The 14,056-nt window shown below is 37.6% G+C and overlaps 1 protein-coding gene across 6 annotated transcripts in view; it reads left to right on the top strand.

Moving 5' to 3' along the window:
- Positions 1 to 14,056, top strand: part of MELK (maternal embryonic leucine zipper kinase) — a 207,344-nt gene that overhangs the window by 29,183 nt on the left and 164,105 nt on the right. The gene's annotated exons all lie outside the window — the stretch shown is intronic.

Raw genomic sequence — 14,056 nt, 5'->3', positions numbered from 1 at the left:
TGATGTAAGAGATCCCCTGGAAAAGTATGCCCTCAGAGTCAACAAATCAAAGGACAAATTGCACTTGATTAGAGCTCTGGAGGACAACAGAGACTGGAGAAGGACACCACAAACCCTGAATCGAAGAAATATAAAAATAATCTCCAAGATCAGGTAGGAGATTTCCCTCCTGGACTTGCCAGTCCAGAACCCTCTCCCTTACTTGGTTCCTATGCAGCTTGAGAGTAGCATAGAGGCAGCATGACCTGGGTCCCTCCTGCCACTGATGCAGGCTATAGAGCCATTCACTGCAGCAAGTTAGAACCCCACACATTTCCAGGCACAGGGACCCAAGTCTGTAGAGACCCATGGCAGCTACTGAGGAGTTTCTTATGCAAAAAGGGGCAAAAAAAAAAAGAAACAGAGACTATGGTAGAACTGTTGGCAAGTGGGGTTCATGCTTAATCCATCTTTGTTAGCTCGAGTACCTAAACACAAAATGGACCTTTCTGGATTGACTCCATCTGGTTCCCAGGGCTGAATACCTTAAAAGGGAAGAAACCAGAGAAAGAAAAAACCTCACAGAAAAACAAAAAGAAAGGAAAAACTGAATTGCTGTAAGACCGGATGCGTGCCAGAAATGAAAAGTATAATGAAAGAGGGCAATGAGTGAGGGGGAGAATTTAAAAAATTATAGGAGTTGGGGAGAAAATTCCAAACAGAAACAGAACAGATCAAGATTTCTAAAGAAGACACAGAGGAAAAGAATCTTTCTCTTAGAGATGAAACAAAAAGTTCTATCTTAAAAATTGTACCACATTGTATTAGTCAGATTATCTAAAGAAAACAGAACCAACAGGAGATTTCTGTAAATAGTATGAGATTTTATAAAAGTGTCTCACCCAACTGTGGGGATGAATGAATACAAATTCTCTAGGGCAGGCTGTAATCTGGCATTCTGATGAAGGTTTTTGATGAATTCCACAGAAGAGGCTGGCTGGCTGAAGTTGAGACAAAAATTCTCTTTTCTGAATGCTGAAGTCATCACATCTCCCTTAAAAGCCTTCAGGTGTTTGGATTAAATATCTCTTATTGAGGAAGATGCTCCCTTAGTTGATCATAGATGTAAAGAGCCATAGATGCAATCATCTGACTGATGATTTAAGTCCAAGAAATGTTCTTACAGTAACCTCAGGCCAGTGCTTGCTTGACCAGACAACTGGGTACCGTTACCTGGCCAAGTTGACACATGAACCTAACCATCATACGCATGTTCAGGGCAAGAAACATGAAGAAGAACTAACAAAACCTGAAGAGTTAAAAGGTCCAGAATAAGTTGGACCAATTGTCAACGAATATCATTAACACAAAGCCATTCAACAGTAAAACACTTTTGACAAGAGGGAGAAACTAACTTTCAGAGTTAACTCATAAAGATTATCAGATGCCTAGACATCAGAAAAAAAGAAATTACATGCCATACCAGGAAACAGGAAGATACGGCTCAGTCAAGGGAACAAATAAAAACTTCAGGGGAGACACAGAATTTGGAACAACTAATCAAAGAATTTCAAACATCTAAATCAGAAAGAGGAGATGAAGAAAAACATGAATATAGAGCTAAAGCATAATAAGAAGTGTGAACATAAGGAATTTGAAGGTTTAAAAGAAATCTAACAGGAATTATGGGGGTGAACGGCACAATAGTGAGGACTAAAAGTACACTAGTGGCAGACAGTAGAAATTTGAACAGGCAGAAGAATTAGCAAACTAGGAACAAAGAACAATCAATATCATATAGTCAAAAGAGAGAAAAGAATAGAAAAAGAAAACAGTGTCTCAGTGATTTGATTGACAGCATGATTGAAGCATCCGTTTATATGCATTGTGGGTGCCCTGGAAGAAGAGAAGGGAAAAGGGCAGAAAGAATATTTGAGGAAATAATTGCTTGAAAATTTCCCAAATATTATGAAAGACATACATGTCCAAGCAATGCAACATATTCTAAAGAGAATTAACCCTAATACACCTATTCTGTGACACATTCTAATCAAATCTCAAATGCCAAAGATAGAATTCTGAGAGCAACAAGAGAAAAACCATTTGTCACATACAAGGGATCCTTAATAAGATTAAGTGCTGATTTCTCAACAGAAACCACTGAGGCAAGAAGGCAGAGTGGTATGATTTTTTAAAAACTTTTTATTGTATAGTATAATGTACATACAAAGCAAAGGAATAAAAACACAATTGTTTCCAAAGCACTCTTCAGCAAGTAGAGGACAAATCCCAGAGTTTGTCATGGGCTACCATACATCCTCTCAGATTCTTTCCTTCTAGTTGCTCCAGAATATAGGAGGCTAGAGGGCTTAAATATTTTTTATTATCACAATTGACTTAAAAAAATTTTTTTTTGTTTGTGAAAAATGACACATATACAAAAAAGCAATACGTTTCAAAGCACAGCACCACTACTAGTTATAGAACATATTTCAGAGTTTGACATGGGTTACGATTCCACAGTTTTAGTTTTTACTTCTAGCTACTCTAAGATACTAGAGACTAAAAGAGGTATCAATTTAATGAGTCAGCATTCATATTGGTATGTTAAATCCTATCTTCACTGTATAACTCCACCATCACCTTTGATCTTTCCGTATCTCTCTTTAGGGGTATTTGGGCTATGGCAATTCTAAGTGTTTACTATTGGAAGGGTCTGTCACTCATATGGGGTAGGGAGATGGAACTATCTGATGTTCTGTAGAGTCTGGGCTAGGTTTTAGGACTTATCTAGACCAGGGACCCATCTGGAAGTTGTAGGTTTCTGGAAAGTTGCTCTAGTGCCTGGATCCCTTGTGGAATCTTATATATTGCTCTAGGTGTTCTTTAGGATTGGCTAGAATGGTCCTGGTTGGGATTTGGCAGGTTATGGGTATTCTGAGGTACTGAAAAAGAAGAACTGCCAGCCCAGGATTCTTTATCTGGCAAAACTATCCTTCAAAAATGAGGGTGAGTTAAAAATATTCACAGATAAACAGAAGCTGAGGAAATTCTTCAATAGAAGACCTGCCTTGCAAGAAATACTGAAGGGAGTTCTCCAGGTTGAAAGGGAGAAAGAGTAGTTTGGAGTAGTGTGAAGAAATGAATGTCTGCAGTAAAGATAAAAGGGTAAATGCAAAACCCAGTAGTACTGTATCCTCAGTTTACATCTCTACTCTTTAATTTCTGTAAGAGTCAGATACAATTGAACAAGAAAAAAGCATATTTCCTGATAATGGACACAGAATATAGAAAAAATTGGGGGCAAAAACAATATAAAGGAGTACAGATGTATATGGTTGCAGAGAATGCATATGCTATTGACATCAAGGTGATATTTTTTCACATTAGTAACTTATAGACGTGTGTTGTGTATTGCAAGCCCTAGAGTAATCACAAATAAAGTATTTCCAAAATAAACAAAAAATGAGAAAGGGATCAGTCAGATACATTACAAAAGATCAACTGTACAGAAAAGGAGATTGGAATCAAGGAATAAAAAGAGACCAAAAAAAAGGAAAAAGGAAAGAAAGAGAAAGATAACACATGTAAAAAACAAAAGACAAAATGGCTGAAGTAACTACTTCCTTTACAGTAATAACATTGAATGTTAATGGATTAAACTCTGCAATCAAAAGAGACAGGTCAGAAGAATGGAAAAGAGCCATGATTCAACTTTATCTTACTTAAAAGAGATTCACCTTAGACCCAAAGATACAAATAGATTGAAAGTGAAAGGATGGGAAAAGATAGTCTTTGCAAATAGTAAGCAAAAAAGAACTGGGGTAACTATACTAAAAATAGACTTTAAGTCAAAAGGTGTTACAGGAGACAAAGAAGTACACCATATATCAAAAAGGTCAGTCCATCAAGAAGACATGACCATCACAAATATTTATGCTCCTAAACACAGTGCTCCAGATAACATGGGACAAACACTGGCAACATTGATATGAGAAATAGACACCTCTACAATAATAGTTGGAGATTTCAGTACGCCACTTTCATTAATAGATATAAAAATCAACAGGGAACAGACAAGTTGAATAATAAGATAAATGAACTAGACCTAAAAGGCATATACAAAACGTTATACTCCAAAACAGCAGGATACACATTCTTCTCAAGTGCACGTGGATCATTCTCCAGGATGTTTTGTAACATGTTGGGTTACAAAATAGATCTCAATTAATTTTAAAATATGAAAATTATACCAAGCATCTTCTCTGACCATAACAGTATGAATCTGGAAATCAATAAAAGGCAGAGAACTAGAAAACCAAAAATATATGGACGTTAACAACACTAAGAAAAGTGGGTCAGAGAAGAAATTACAAGGGAAATCAGTAACTATCTTGAAGTGAATGGAATAAGAACACATCATATAAAAATTTAAGCAGCAAAGGCAGTGCTGAGAATGAAATTTATACTTCTAAATGTTACTTAAAAAAGAAAAGTTAAAATTAAGGGCATAATTACATATCTGGAGGAACTAAAAAAGAAGAGCAAACTAAAACCCAAAGCAAGCAGAAGGAAGGCAATAGCAAACAGCACAGAAAAGAAATTGAAATAAAAATAGAGCACATTAACAAAATCAAAGTTGGTTCCTTGCAAAGATCAATAAAATTGACAAACCTCTAGCTAGACTGATAAGAGTAAAAGACTCAAAATCAGAAATGAGAGTGGGTACATTACTGTGGACCCCACAGAAATAAAAAGGGTAATAAGAGGATACTATGAACAACTGTATGTAAACTAATTACAAAACCTAGATGAAATTTACGGTTCCTAGAAACACATTAACAGCCTACACTGACTTGAGAGAAAATGGAAGATCTCAACAGACCAGTTATGACTAAAGAAATTAATCACATCAATCATCAAAAGCCTCCCAGCAAAGCAAAGCAAAGCCCTGGAGCAGATGGCTTCACAGGGGAATTCTCCCAAATATTCCAAGAAATATTAATACCAGTCCTGCTCAAACTCTTCCAAAAAATTGAATAGGAGGGAACACTACCTAACTCATTCTATGAAGCCAACATTACCCTAATGCTAGACAAAGATACCATGAGAAAAGGAAACCACAGACCAGTTTCTCTTGTGAATATAGATGCAAAACTATCCAAGAAAATAGTTGCAGTCTAAGCCCAACTGCTCATTAAAAGAAGTATACACCATGATCAAGTGGGTTTATCTCAGGTATGAGAAATTAAAAAGTATATCTCAACATGAGAAAATCAATTAATGTAATATGCCACATTAATAAAACAAGTGGGAGAAACATAATCATTTCATTGCATAAAAGACATTTAATGAAATCCAGCACCTTTTCTTGATAAAAATGCTTAGAATGTTAGGAATAGAAGGAAACTTCCTCAATATGATAGAGGGCATATATGAAAAATCCACAGCTACTGTATTTACTGGTGAATGTAGACTTTCCCTTTAAGAGCTGTAACAAGACAAGGATGCCCCCCTGTCACCACTGTTATTCACCATTGTATTCAAATCTCTAGTCAGAACAATTAGCAAGAAAAAGAAATAAAAGGCATCCAAATTGGAAAGAAGAAATAAAACTACCTGTTCACAGATAACATGACTCTGTAAAGTCTTGAACAAACTACAACAAAGCTACTAGAGCTAATAAGTGAATTTAGCAAAGTGGTAGGGTACAAAATCAACATGTAAAAATCAGTAGTGTTTCTGTATACTAATAATGAACAATCTGAGGAGAAAGTCCAGAAAAAAATTCCATTTATAATAGTAACTAAAAGGATCAAATATCTGGAAATTTAATCAAGGGTATAAAGGATTTATACATGGAAAATTATGAAAGAGTGCTAAAAGAAATCAAAGAAGATCTAAATAAATGGAAGGACATCCTGTGCCCGTGGATTGGAAGACTAAATATTGTTAGTATGTCAGTTCTATCCAAAATGATTTACAGATTCAGTGCAGTCCTGTCATGGTCAGGTTCATGTGTCAACTTGGCCAGGTGGTGGTGCCCGGTTGTCTGATCAGGCAAGTGCTGGCCTGCCTGTTGCTGTGAGAATATTTCTTGGACCACGTTGGCAGCATCCAACCAATGAGGACCTTCATTGGTGCTGCCAACTGATAGCTTGTCCTAGAAATCTTGGACTCTTGCATCCCCACTGTTATGTGCGACACTTTTTTTTTTTAATTTATTTTTTATTAATTAAGAAAATTAAGAACAAACAAACAAAAATATTAACATAACATTCTGTTCTACATATATAATCAATAATTCTCAATATCATAACATAGTTGCATATTCATCATTTCTTAGAACATTTGATGTGCAACACTTTTATAAATTTTATATTTACAGATATCTCCTACTGATTATTTTTCTCTAGAGAACCCTAGCTAATACAAGTCCCAATCAAAATTCCAACAGCCTATTTTGCAGAAATGGAAGAGCCAATCATAAGATTTGTTTAAAAGGTTAATGGGCCCTGAATGGTCAAAACCATCTTGAAAAAAGAATGAAGTTGGAAGACTTGCACTTCCTGACTTTCAAGCTTACTACAAAGCTACAGTGGTCAAAAAAGCATGGTACTGGCACAAGGATAGCTATATAGCCAATGGAGTAGAATTGAAAGTTCAGTAATAGACCCTTACTTCTATGGCCAATTGATTTTTTTTTTTTTTTAGCTTTTGTTGAAGTTTTTATTTCATAATCATAAATTTAAGTCTGCAATCCAGCTAGACTTGGAAGGAGAGGATAATGTAGAACACAAAGAACTGCAGTGAGAACACAATGATAAAATACTGAGGCAGACCAGCGAAGGTGGGACACTCTCCTGAGCAACAGAAAGAATGGTCTGGTGGTTAAGACAAAACATAAATCAAATTTATTAGATTTGTCCACATCAGCAATGGTGATCTTCTTGCTGGTCTTGCCATTCCTGGATTCGAAGCACTCCATGGCTTCCATAATATTCATGCCCTCTTTCACCTTGCCAAAGATCATGTGCTTGTCATCCAACCACTTGGTTTAGCAGTGTAGATGAAAAACTGGGAACCATTTATGTTGGGTTCAGCATTGGCCATGGACAGGATGCCAGGATCTGTATGCTTCAGGATGAAGTTCTCATCATCAATCTTCTCCCTGTAGATGGACTTGCCACCAAAGACATTATGGTGTGTGAAGTCACCGTCCTGGTACATAATCCCAGAAATAATTCTGTGAAAGCAGGAACCCATATCACCAATCCTTTCTCCCCAATGCTCAGAGCATGAAAATTTTCTGCTGTCTTTGGAACTTTGTCTGCAACGGCTTAAAGGAGATGTGGCCCAAGGGCTCATTGTCTACAGCCATGTTGACAAACATGGTGGGGTTGACCATGACTACGGGCAGGGGATTGTGGTGGCAGGTGGCAGTGTCAGCAAGGCCAGTCAATTTATTTTTAACAGAATTGCCAGAGTCCATTCAACTGGGGCAGAACAGTCTCTTAAGCAAATGGTGCTGGGAGAACTGGTTATCCATATCCGAGAGAGAGAGGACCTGAACCTCATGTCTTATATAAAAATTAACTCAAAATGGATTAAAGACCTGAACATCAGAGCTAGGTCCATAAAACAACTACAAGAAAATATATGGACACTTCTGCAAGATCTTGTGGTAAAAGGTGGTGTATTGGCTTTTTTTTTTTTGCATGGCCAGGCACTGGGAATCGAACCTGGTATGGCAGGCAAGTATTCTTGCCTGCTGAGCCACCGTGGCTCACTCTATATTGGCTTTTTTGTTTGCTTGTGTTTTTTTTTTCCATGGGTAGGCACTGAGAATCGAGCCCGGGTCTCTGGCATGGCAGGCGAGAACTCTGCCTGCTGAGCCACTGTGGCTCGCCCTTAAATGATTTTTTTTGTGTTTGGGGGGTGCGGGGTGAATGGTCTGGAAATCGAACCTGGGTCTCCTGCATGGAAGGTGAGCATTCTACCACAGAACCACCTGTGCACCCCAAAAACCACAGTATATTGGTTTTTAATACTGCCAGAATGCAGTATACCAGAAATGGAATAGTTTTAAAAAGGAAAATTATTAAGTTATAAGTTCACAGTTCTCAGGCCGTAAAAATGTCCAAACTAAGGCATCTATGGAAAGGCACCTTGACCCAAGAAAGACAGGGGAATGCATGTGGCTGTCATCTGCTGGTCCTTGTTCCAGTTCTGATGCTTCCAGCTTTTGATGCCAGTGGTTTCCTGTCTAAGGATCTGTGGGCCTTCACTTAGCTCCTCCGTGATACAACTCTGGGTTCTGGCTTGTTTAGCATCTCATGGGAAGGCACATGGTGATACCTCCTGGGCTTTGCATCTCCAAACGTCCATGTCTAGGCATCTGTGTCTCTCTTGGCTCTGAGGCAACTGTTCTCCAAGTGTCTGAGCTTCCTCCAAAATGCTTCCCCTTTTAAAGGACTCCAGTAAGTAATCAAAACCCACCTTGAATGGGCAAAGCTATTTCTCCATCTGTACAAAACGTCACACCCATAATTGGGTAGGTCACATCTCCACAGAAGTAATCGATCAAAAAGTCATACCCACAAGTGAGTGGATCAGTCTCCCGGAAACAATCTAATGAAAGGTTTCTACCCTCCAATGTTGAATCAAAATTAAAGGGCATGGCTTTTCTAGGATACACACGTTTTCAAACCAGCAAGTGGTTTGTTTCTTAGACCTTATACCCAAAGCACCAGCAATGAAAGAAAAAATAGATAAATGGAATCTACTTAAAAATTCAATACTTTTGAACATCAGAAGACTTTGTGAAGACAGTGAAAGGCATCCTACTTAGTAGGAAAAAATATTTGGAAACCCTATAAGGGTTTTATATGCAGAATACATAAAGGAATCTTACAACTCAACAGTGAAAAAACAACCCATTTAAAAAATGGGCAAAACCACAATCTAACTCAACTTGTCTGTATGGTTCATTTAAACAACCCAAATACATGGAGCCCAGAATGGAAATGGGGGCTTATAATACCTGGATATATCCCAGAGTATGTTGGGTAGATATTTAAAAAGTATTGTCAAAGTCCCTTGAGGGACTTGAGAAAAAATATTGAACTATTAATCTTTCCCACATGGGAAAGCCTGGATACTCTCTCAAACACTTGGTATTCCCAAATCAATAGCCCAAGCTCTTGATCTTGAGGCTTGCTCTAAGGAAACTTTTTTTTGTAGTGGAAAGGCTAAGCTCTCCAAATCTCTGCTTATTTCCAGAGAACCTCTTTTGTTGCTCAAATATGGCCTTTCTCTCTCTAAGCCCAACTCGGCAAGTAAAATCATTCCTCTCCCCACTACATGGGACATGAGGTCTAGGGGTGTGAGTCTCCCTAGCCATGTGGGATATAACTCCCAGGAAAGAACATGGCCCTGGTACCATGGGATAGATAGCACCTTCCTCACTAAAAGGGGGAAAAAGAAATGTAACAGAATAAAGTATTAGTGGCTAAGAGAGTTCAGATAGAGTTGAGAGGCTATTCTGGAGGTTACTCTTATGGAATCTTCAGTGGATGTTGCTAATTGCCATGGTTTGCCAAACCCCAACTAACATCATTCCTGTTAAGCCTAAGGAACAACCAAGGCTCTCTCTGAGAGCCTACAAAATTTGCACACACTAAGTTTACTTTTTAGAAATCTAAAGCCTTCAGATGGTTCCTAGGACAGATGAGTCCTGAAACCCAGAGGTGCCTTCTCCAAGAACATCAACCAATTCCATACCCCTATCCCATATTGTCGACACCTCTTTTCAACATGAAAAATGTTAGAATGGGCATAACTCAGATATCTCTTTAGATTGGGAGAAAGATCAAAGGAGAAGGAGGAGTTATAACAGAGAAGTTAGGATTTAACAAATGTGTATGACTACTAAATCATTACATTGATGTTTCTTTTAGTCTCCAGACTCTTGGAGCAGCTAGAAGGAAAAACCTGAAATTGTGGAACTATAACCCATACCAAACTTTGAAATCTGTTCTGAAACTAATTGTTAAAATGTACTTTGAAATGTATTGCTTTTTCGTATATATGTTTTATTTCACAATAAAAAAAATGTTTTAAAAAAAGGGCAAAAAACTTAAATAGACACTTGTCCAAAAAGGAAATACAAATGGCGAAGAAGCACATGAAAAGATGCTCAAGACGTCATTAGCTTTTAGGGAAATGCAAATCAAAACCACAATGATTTTGAGAGACTGTGCTATATATGTATAAGCTGGTATTTCCCTGGAATCTTGGGTACCTGTGTGACACGTAAGACTCAGAGTAGGAGTTCTGCAGTTCTGAAGTTCAGCACTGCCGCATACTACAACTGTTAAAAAAAACTGAAGAAGAAATCAGACTTCAATTAGAGATAACAATGAAGCCAATTAGGTCAAAGTAAGGTAAATCAGAATCGAGGGGTAAGGAAGACATTGTATTTTAGAACTTCACCTACTCTGTGAGGCCAAAGGAAGGGAGGTTTATTTTGTCTAGAACCTAAATTTTCTGTAGCAGATAATCTAACTCGACCTGTCTGGATAGGTCATTTAAATAATCCAAACACTGGGAACCCATAATGGGAATGAGGGTTTGTAATTCTTCATAGCTTAATGTAATGCCTGGATACATCCTAGAGTATGTTGAGCAGGTAATTTAAAAACATTGACAAAGTTCCTTGAGGGATGGGAGGAAAAATGTGGACCTATTAAACTTTATCACCAGGGAAACCCTTGATACTGTCTCAAACGTTAGGGACTCCTAAGTCAATAGGCCAAGCCCTTGATCTTTTTTTTCTTCTTTTAACTTTTTTTAATTGTGAAATATAACATAGATTCAAAAAAGCAATAAATTTCCCATACATTTTAATAAGTAGTTGTAGAACAGATTTTGAAGTTTGGTATGGGTTGCAGTTCCATTTTTCATTTTTTCTTCTAGCTGCTCCAAGACACTGGAATATCAGTATAATGATTCAGCAGTCATACTTATTTGTAAATCCTCTCTTCCCTGTTACACTCCTCCTTCTCTTTAAATAACATATATAAATAAAAGCAGTAAATCTCAAAGTACAGCACAGCAGTTAGTTGTAGAACAGATTTCAGAGTTTGGTATGGGTTACAATTCCATAATATTAGGTTTTTATTTCTAGCTGCTCTAAGATGCTAGAGGCTAAAAGAAATATCAGTATAATGATTTAGCACTCATTCTTATTTGTTAAGCCCGACCTTCTCTGTATAACTCCGCCATCACATTTGATCTTTCTCCCGCTCTTTAGTGGTATTCGGGCTATGTCCATTCTAATTTTTTCATTTTGGAAGGGGCTGTCAACAATATGGGATGGGGAATGGAACTAGTTGATGTTCTGGAAGGGCTGGCCCCTCTGCATTTCAGGACTTATCTGGTCCATCTGGAGGTTGTACGTTTTGGAGAGTTACCTTAGTGCATGGAACCTTTCTAGAATCTTATATAATGCCCTAAGTCTTCTTTAGGATTGGCAGGAATGGTTTTGTTTGGGGTGTGGCAAGTTATGAGAAGTAGCAATGTCTAACTGATGCATGCATAAGAATGACTTCCAGTGTAGCCTCATGACTCTATTTGAACTTTCTTAGCCACTGATACCTTATTTGTTACAGTTCCTTTCCCCCTTTTGGTTAGGATGGCATTGCTGATCTCACGGTGCCAGAGCCAGGCTCATCCCTGGGGGTCATCTCCCACGCTGTCAGGGAGACTTTCACCCCTGGATCCCTTATAGGATGTCAGACTTTCTGGCACCCTCCCCCACCTCCACCCCACTGCCCCAAATTGCATTAACCAATTCCTTAAAATAAATCGTGTATATATAAATATAAAACAAAAACAAAACAAATCTCAATGAGATAGCATTTCACACCTACTAGAATAACCATTATAAAAAAATCAATATTACTAATGCTGGAGAGGTTGTGGAGAGATAGAAACCCTTATGCATTGTTGGTGGGAACATAAACTGGTGCAGCTGGTTTGGAAGTCATTTTTATGCTTTCTTAGGAAACTAAAGAATTGCCATATGATCCTGCAATTCTGTTACCTGGTATACACTCAGAAAAACTGCAAGAAGGGTCTGAACAGATATATATGCACACTAATCATAGTGGCATTACTTCCAATTGCCAAAAGAGGGAAACAGCCCACATTTCCAACTGATGGATGGCTAAACATACTGTATATACACATGGAATGTTATGCATTTGTTAGGAATGAAGTTCTGATACCCATGCAACAAAATGGATGAACCTTGAACACATTATGTTGAACACAATAAACCACACACAAAAGGACAAATATTCTGTTGTCTCATTAACATGAAGTAATAAAATATCTGAGGTATAGGTTACCAGGAAATAGAAATAGGGTAAAGAATGGGCAGATGATGTTTAAGATGTATAGAATTTTTAATTAGGTTGATAGTTAACTGTTTAGAAATGGGTAGAATTAATGGCAGCACAATATTGTAAGCATGATTAACAGTGCTGAATGTGAGTATGGTTGAAAGGTGAAGTCTAGGGTTGTGTATTCACTGGAAGGAAAGCCAGAGGATAAAACATGGGACTGTAAAATGTAAAGAAACCTGTTGTGGACAATGACTGGTTAATTGTACAAATATAAGTAGTTCTTTCATGAACTAGAGCAAATGCTCGTCACTATTACAAGGGGTTGTATATTGGGTGTTACATGGGAAAAATATAGTTAATGCAAACTAAGAGCTAGTTAACAGAAACATTGTAATATTCATCAGTTGCAACAAATGAACTGTGCCAACTGTGTCAGTTTGAATATGTGGTGGACCACAGAAAAGCCATGTCCTTTAATCCTCATTCAATATTGCTGGCTGGGGGCATTTTGATTGTTCCCATGGAGATGTGACTCACCCAGTTGTGGGTGGTAACTTTTGATCAGATAAATTCCATGGAGTTGTGACTCCACCCATTAATCCTGTAAAAATAAACATTTTGGAGAGAGTCCCTTTTTAGAGCCATGAGAAAGCCACAACAGAATGCTGTAGAACCACGAAGCATAGTCCACCAGCCAGTGATTTTTAGAGAGGAAGATGGAAAAAGCCTCCTGGGGAGCTTCATGAAACAAGAGACGAGGAGAGAAAGCAAGGAGAGGCTGCCATGTTCGCCACGTGCTCTTCCAGCTGAGAGAGAAAGAAACTGAACATCATTGGCCTTCTTGAACCAAGGTATCTTTCCCTGGATGCCTTAGAGTGGACATTCTATAGACTTGTTTTGACTGGGACATTTACGCGGCCTTAGAACTGTAAACCTTGTGACTTACTGAATTCCACTTTTTAAAAGCCGTTCCATTCCTGGTTTATTGCATTCTGGCAGCTAGCAAACTAGGTCACCAAGACTAAGCATTAATAATAGTATGGGATAAGAGGTATGGGATGTTTTGGTTTGTTTATTTTATTTATTTATTTATTTATTTATTTTTACTAATTAATGGAAAAAAAATTAACCCAACATTTAGAAATCATACCATTCTACATATGCAACCAGGAATTCTTAACATCATCACATAGCTGCATGATCATTATTTCTTAGTACATTTGCATTGGTTTAGAAGAACTAGCAACACAACAGAAAAAGATATAGAATGTTAATATAGAGAAAAGAAATTAATAATAATAGTAAAAACAAACAAACAAACAAACAAAAAAACCTATGGCTCAGATGCAGCTTCATTCAGTGTTTTAACATGATTACTTTATAATTAGGTATTATTGTGCTGTCCATTTTTGAGTTTTTGTATCTAGTCCTGTTGCATAGTCTGTATCCCTTCAGCTCCAATTGCCCATTATCTTACCCTGTTTCTACCTCCTGCTGGACTCTGTTACTAATGACATATTCCAAGTTTATTCTCAAATGTCGGTTCACATCAGTGGGACCATAAAGTATTTGTCCTTTAGTTTTTGACTGGACTCACTCAGCATAATGTTCTCTAGGTCCATCCATGTTATTACATGCTTCATAAGTTTATCCTGTCTTAAAGCTGC

Source organism: Tamandua tetradactyla, chromosome 2 (genome assembly GCF_023851605.1).
Source record: "Tamandua tetradactyla isolate mTamTet1 chromosome 2, mTamTet1.pri, whole genome shotgun sequence".
NCBI classification, from domain to species: domain Eukaryota; kingdom Metazoa; phylum Chordata; class Mammalia; order Pilosa; family Myrmecophagidae; genus Tamandua; species Tamandua tetradactyla.
The sequence above is the reverse complement of the archived record's forward strand: the minus strand, read 5'-3'. Positions and strand labels throughout refer to the sequence as shown.